Source organism: Colletes latitarsis, unplaced genomic scaffold (genome assembly GCF_051014445.1).
Source record: "Colletes latitarsis isolate SP2378_abdomen unplaced genomic scaffold, iyColLati1 scaffold0002, whole genome shotgun sequence".
Lineage (NCBI taxonomy): Eukaryota > Metazoa > Arthropoda > Insecta > Hymenoptera > Colletidae > Colletes > Colletes latitarsis.
Window position 1 is genome coordinate 5,262,440 of NW_027488365.1, and position 7,119 is coordinate 5,269,558.

Below are 7,119 nucleotides of genomic sequence, written 5' to 3' on the forward strand. Positions count from 1 at the left end.
TACCACACTGAAACAGTCCATTAAACCTGGTTTCGATCAATATTTTAGAGGATAATGCATGTTAGGTCTGGGATAGGTCTGGGATTCGCCCTGATCAGGCTCATACTTTCGCGTTTTTCACATACTTCTTGAACAGATCCTGGGTTTTTTTCTGGTTTGGATCACGTAGTAATGTGGTACCACACTGAAACTGTTGATTAAACCTGGTTTCGATCAATATTTTTGAGGATAACGCATGTTAGGTCTAGGTTAGGTCTGGGATTTTCACTCATCAGACTCATACTTTCGCATTCTTCACAAACTTGTTGAGCGGATCCTGGGTTTTTTCTGGTTTGGTTCACGTAGTAATGTGGTACCACACTGAAACAGTCCATTAAACCTGGTTTCGATCAATATTTTAGAGGATAATGCATGTTAGGTCTGGGATAGGTCTGGGATTCGCCCTGATCAGGCTCATACTTTCGCGTTTTTCACATACTCGTTGAACAGATCCTGGGTTTTTTCTGGTTTGGAATACATAGTAATGTGGTACCACACTGAAACAGTCCATTAAACCTGGTTTCGATCAATATTTTAGAGGATAATGCATGTTAGGTCTGGGATAGGTCTGGGATTTGCCCTCATCAGGCTCATACTTTCGCGTTTTTCACATACTTCTTGAACAGATCCTGGGTTTTTTCTGGTTTGGAACACATAGTAATGTGGTAGCACACTGAAACAGTCCATTAAACCTGGTTTCGATCAATATTTTTGAGGATAACGCATGTTAGGTCTAGGTTAGGCCTGGGATTTGCCCTCATCAGGGACATACTTTCGCATTTTTCCATACATGTTGAACAGATCCTGGGTTTTTTCTGGATTGGATCGCGCAGTAATGTGGTACCACACTGAAACAGTCCATTAAACCTGGTTTCGATCAATATTTTTGAGGATAACGCATGTTAGGTCTAGGTTAGGCCTGGGATTTGCCCTCATCAGGGTCATACTTTCGCAGTTTTAACATACATGTTGACCTGATCGACGGTATTTTCTGCTTTGGATCGCGTAGTAAAGTGGTACCACACTGAAACAGTCCATTAAACCTGGTTTCGATCAATATTTTGGAGGATAACGCAATTTAGGTCTGGGATAGGTCTGGGATTCGCCCTCATCAGGCTCATACTTTCGCGTTTTTCACATACTCCTTGAACAGATCCTGGGTTTTTTCAGGTTTGGAAAACATAGTAATGTGGTAACACACTGAAACAGTCCATTAAACCTGGTCTTGATAAATATTTTAGAGGATAACGCATGTTACGTCAGGGTAAGGTCTAGGATTTGCCCTCATCAGGCTCATACTTTCGCATATTTCTAATACTTCATGGCTAGATCCTGGGCTATTTCTGGATTGCATCACGTAGTAATGTAGTACCTCACTGAAACAGTCGATTAACCCTGGTTTCGATCAATATTTTAGAGGATAACACATGTTAGGTCTAGGTTAGGCCTGGGATTAGACCTCATCAGACTCATACTTTCGCACACTTCACATACTCGTTGAACAGATCCAGGGTTTTTTCTAGTTTGGATCACGTAGTAATGTGGTACCACACTGAAACAGTCCATTAAACCTGGTTTCGATCAATATTTTTGAGGATAACGCATGTTAGGTCTGGGTTAGGTCTAGGATTTGCCCTCGTCAGGATCATACTTTCGCATTTTTCACATACTCCTTGAACAGATCCTGGGTTTTTTCTGGTTTGGAACACATAGTAATGTGGTACCACACTGAAACAGTCCATTAAACCTGGTTTGGATCAATATTTTAGAGGATAACGCATGTTAGGTCTAGGTTAGGTCTGGGATTTTCACTCATCAGACTCATACTTTCGCATTCTTCACATACTTGTTGAGCGGATCCTGGGTTTTTTCTGGTTTGGTTCACGTAGTAATGTGGTACCACACTGAAACAGTCGATTAAACCTGGTTTCGAACAATATTTTAGAGGATAACGCTAGTTAGGTCTGGGATAGGTCTGGGATTTGACCTCACCAGACTCATACTTTCGCACACTTCACATACTCGTTGAACAGATCCTGGGTTATTTTCTGGTTTGGATCACATAGTAATGTGGTACCACACTGAAACAGTCGATTAAACCAGGTTTCGATCAATATTTTAGAGGATAACGCATGTTAGGTCTAGGTTAGGCCTGGGATTTTCACTCATCAGACTCATACTTTCGCATTCTTCACATACTTGTTGAACGGATCCTGGGTTTTTTCTGGTTTGGATCACGAAGTAGTGTGGTACCACACTGAAACAGTCCATTAAACCTGGTTTCGCTCAATATTTTAGAGGATAACGCATGTTAGGTCTAGGTTAGGTCTGGGATTTGCTCTCATCAGGCTCATTCTTTCGCATATTTCTCATACTTGATGGCTAGATCATGGGCTTTTTCTGGATTGCATCACGTAGTAATGTAGTACCACACTGAAACAGTCAATGAAACCTGGTTTCCATCAATATTTTAGAGGACAACGCAAGTTAGGTCTAGGTAAGGCCTGAGATTTTCACTGATCAGACTCATACTTTCGCATTCTTCACATACTTGTTGAACGGATCCTGGGTTTTTTCTGCTTTTGATCACGTAGTAAATAGGTACCACACTGAAACAGTCCATTAAACCTGGTTTGCATCAATATTGTAGAGGATAACGCTTGTTAGGTCTAGGTTAGCCCCGAGATTTTCACTCATCAGACTCATACTTCCGCATTCTTCACATACTTGATGAACGGATCCTGGGTTTTTTCTGGTTTGGTTCACGTAGTAATGTGGTACCACACTGAAACATTCAATAAAACCTGGTCTTGATAAATATTTTAGAGGATAACGCATGTTAGGTCTGGGTCAGGTCTAGAATTTGCCCACATCATGCTCATACTTTCGCATCTTTCTCATACATCATGGCTAGATCCTGGGCTATTTCTGGATTGTAGCACGTAGTAATGTGGTACCACGCTGAGACAGTCCATTAAACCTGGTTTCGATCAATATTTTTGAGGATAACGCATGTTAGGTCTGGGATAGGTCTGGGATTTGCCCTCATGCGGGACATACTTTCGCATTTTTCCATACATGTTGAACAGATCCTGGGTTTTTTCTGGATTGGATCGCGCAGTAATGTGGTACCACACTGAAACAGTCCACTAAACCTGGTTTCGATCAATATTTTAGAGGATAACGAAAGTTATGTCTAGGTTAGGCCTGGGATTTGGACTCATCAGGGTCATACTTTCGCAGTTTTAACATACATGTTGTCCTAATCCAGGGTTTTTTCTGCTTTGGATCACGTAGTAATGTGGTACCACACTGAAACAGTCCATTAAACCTGGTTTCGATGAATATTTTAGAGGATAACGCATGTTAGGTCTAGGTTAGGTCTGGGATTTGCTCTCATCAGGCTCATTCTTTCGCATATTTCTCATACTTGATGGCTAGATCATGGGCTTTTTCTGGATTGCATCACGTAGTAATGTAGTACCACACTGAAACAGTCAATGAAACCTGGTTTCCATTAATATTTTAGAGGACAACGCAAGTTAGGTCTAGGTAAGGCCTGAGATTTTCACTGATCAGACTCATACTTTCGCATTCTTCACATACTTGTTGAACGGATCCTGGGTTTTTTCTGCTTTTGATCACGTAGTAAATAGGTACCACACTGAAACGGTCCATTAAACCTGGTTTGCATCAATATTGTAGAGGATAACGCTTGTTAGGTCTAGGTTAGCCCCGAGATTTTCACTCATCAGACTCATACTTCCGCATTCTTCACATACTTGATGAACGGATCCTGGGTTTTTTCTGGTTTGGTTCACGTAGTAATGTGGTACCACACTGAAACATTCAATAAAACCTGGTCTTGATAAATATTTTAGAGGATAACGCATGTTAGGTCTGGGTCAGGTCTAGAATTTGCCCACATCATGCTCATACTTTCGCATCTTTCTCATACATCATGGCTAGATCCTGGGCTATTTCTGGATTGTAGCACGTAGTAATGTGGTACCACGCTGAAACAGTCCATTAAACCTGGTTTCGATCAATATTTTTGAGGATAACGCATGTTAGGTCTGGGATAGGTCTGGGATTTGCCCTCATGCGGGACATACTTTCGCATTTTTCCATACATGTTGAACAGATCCTGGGTTTTTTCTGGATTGGATCGCGCAGTAATGTGGTACCACACTGAAACAGTCCACTAAACCTGGTTTCGATCAATATTTTAGAGGATAACGAAAGTTATGTCTAGGTTAGGCCTGGGATTTGGACTCATCAGGGTCATACTTTCGCAGTTTTAACATACATGTTGTCCTAATCCAGGGTTTTTTCTGCTTTGGAACACATAGTAATGTGGTACCACACTGAAACAGTCCACTAAACCTGGTTTCGATCAATATTTTAGAGGATAATGCATGTTAGGTCTAGGTTAGGCCTGGGATTTTCTCTCATCAGACTCATACTTTCGCATTCTTCACATACTTGTTGAGCGGATCCTGGGTTTTTTCTGGTTTGGTTCACGTAGTAATGTGGTACCACACTGAAACAGTCCATTAAACCTGGTTTCGATCAATATTTTAGAGGATAATGCATGTTAGGTCTGGGATAGGTCTGGGATTCGCCCTGATCAGGCTCATACTTTCGCGTTTTTCACATACTTCTTGAACAGATCCTGGGTTTTTTTCTGGTTTGGATCACGTAGTAATGTGGTACCACACTGAAACTGTTGATTAAACCTGGTTTCGATCAATATTTTTGAGGATAACGCATGTTAGGTCTAGGTTAGGTCTGGAATTTTCACTCATCAGACTCATACTTTCGCATTCTTCACAAACTTGTTGAGCGGATCCTGGGTTTTTTCTGGTTTGGTTCACGTAGTAATGTGGTACCACACTGAAACAGTCCATTAAACCTGGTTTCGATCAATATTTTAGAGGATAATGCATGTTAGGTCTGGGATAGGTCTGGGATTCGCCCTGATCAGGCTCATACTTTCGCGTTTTTCACATACTCGTTGAACAGATCCTGGGTTTTTTCTGGTTTGGAATACATAGTAATGTGGTACCACACTGAAACAGTCCATTAAACCTGGTTTCGATCAATATTTTAGAGGATAATGCATGTTAGGTCTGGGATAGGTCTGGGATTTGCCCTCATCAGGCTCATACTTTCGCGTTTTTCACATACTTCTTGAACAGATCCTGGGTTTTTTCTGGTTTGGAACACATAGTAATGTGGTACCACACTGAAACAGTCCATTAAACCTGGTTTCGATCAATATTTTAGAGGATAATGCATGTTAGGTCTAGGTTAGGCCTGCGATTTGCCCTCATCAGGGTCATACTTTCGCGTTTTTCACATACTTGTTGAACAGCTCCTGGGTTCTTTTCTGGTTTGGATCACGTAGTAATGTGGTACCACACTGAAACTGTTGATTAAACCTGGTTTCGATCAATATTTTTGAGGATAACGCATGTTAGGTCTAGGTTAGGCCTGGGATTTGCCCTCATCAGGGTCATACTTTCGCAGTTTTAACATACATGTTGACCTGATCGACGGTATTTTCTGCTTTGGATCGCGTAGTAAAGTGGTACCACACTGAAACAGTCCATTAAACCTGGTTTCGATCAATATTTTGGAGGATAACGCAATTTAGGTCTGGGATAGGTCTGGGATTCGCCCCCATCAGGCTCATACTTTCGCGTTTTTCACATACTCCTTGAACAGATCCTGGGTTTTTTCAGGTTTGGAACACATAGTAATGTGGTACCACACTGAAACAGTCCATTAAACCTGGTCTTGATAAATATTTTAGAGGATAACGCATGTTACGTCAGGGTAAGGTCTAGGATTTGCCCTCATCAGGCTCATACTTTCGCATATTTCTAATACTTCATGGCTAGATCCTGGGCTATTTCTGGATTGCATCACGTAGTAATGTAGTACCTCACTGAAACAGTCGATTAACCCTGGTTTCGATCAATATTTTAGAGGATAACACATGTTAGGTCTAGGTTAGGCCTGGGATTAGACCTCATCAGACTCATACTTTCGCACACTTCACATACTCGTTGAACAGATCCTGGGTTTTTTCTAGTTTGGATCACGTAGTAATGTGGTACCACACTGAAACAGTCCATTAAACCTGGTTTCGATCAATATTTTTGAGGATAACGCATGTTAGGTCTGGGTTAGGTCTAGGATTTGCCCTCGTCAGGATCATACTTTCGCATTTTTCACATACTCCTTGAACAGATCCTGGGTTTTTTCTGGTTTGGAACACATAGTAATGTGGTACCACACTGAAACAGTCCATTAAACCTGGTTTGGATCAATATTTTAGAGGATAACGCATGTTAGGTCTAGGTTAGGTCTGGGATTTTCACTCATCAGACTCATACTTTCGCATTCTTCACATACTTGTTGAGCGGATCCTGGGTTTTTTCTGGTTTGGTTCACGTAGTAATGTGGTACCACACTGAAACAGTCGATTAAACCTGGTTTCGAACAATATTTTAGAGGATAACGCAAGTTAGGTCTGGGATAGGTCTGGGATTTGACCTCACCAGACTCATACTTTCGCACACTTCACATACTCGTTGAACAGATCCTGGGTTATTTTCTGGTTTGGATCACATAGTAATGTGGTACCACACTGAAACAGTCGATTAAACCAGGTTTCGATCAATATTTTAGAGGATAACGCATGTTAGGTCTAGGTTAGGCCTGGGATTTTCACTCATCAGACTCATACTTTCGCATTCTTCACATACTTGTTGAACGGATCCTGGGTTTTTTCTGGTTTGGATCACGAAGTAGTGTGGTACCACACTGAAACAGTCCATTAAACCTGGTTTCCATCAATATTTTAGAGGATAACGTATGTTAGGTCTAGGTTAGGTCTGGGATTTTCACTCATCAGACTCATACTTTCGCATTCTTCACATACTTGTTGAGCGGATCCTGGGTTTTTTCTGGTTTGGTTCACGTAGTAATGTGGTACCACACTGAAACAGTCGATTAAACCTGGTTTCGATCAATATTTTAGAGGATAACGCATGTTAGGTCTAGGTTAGG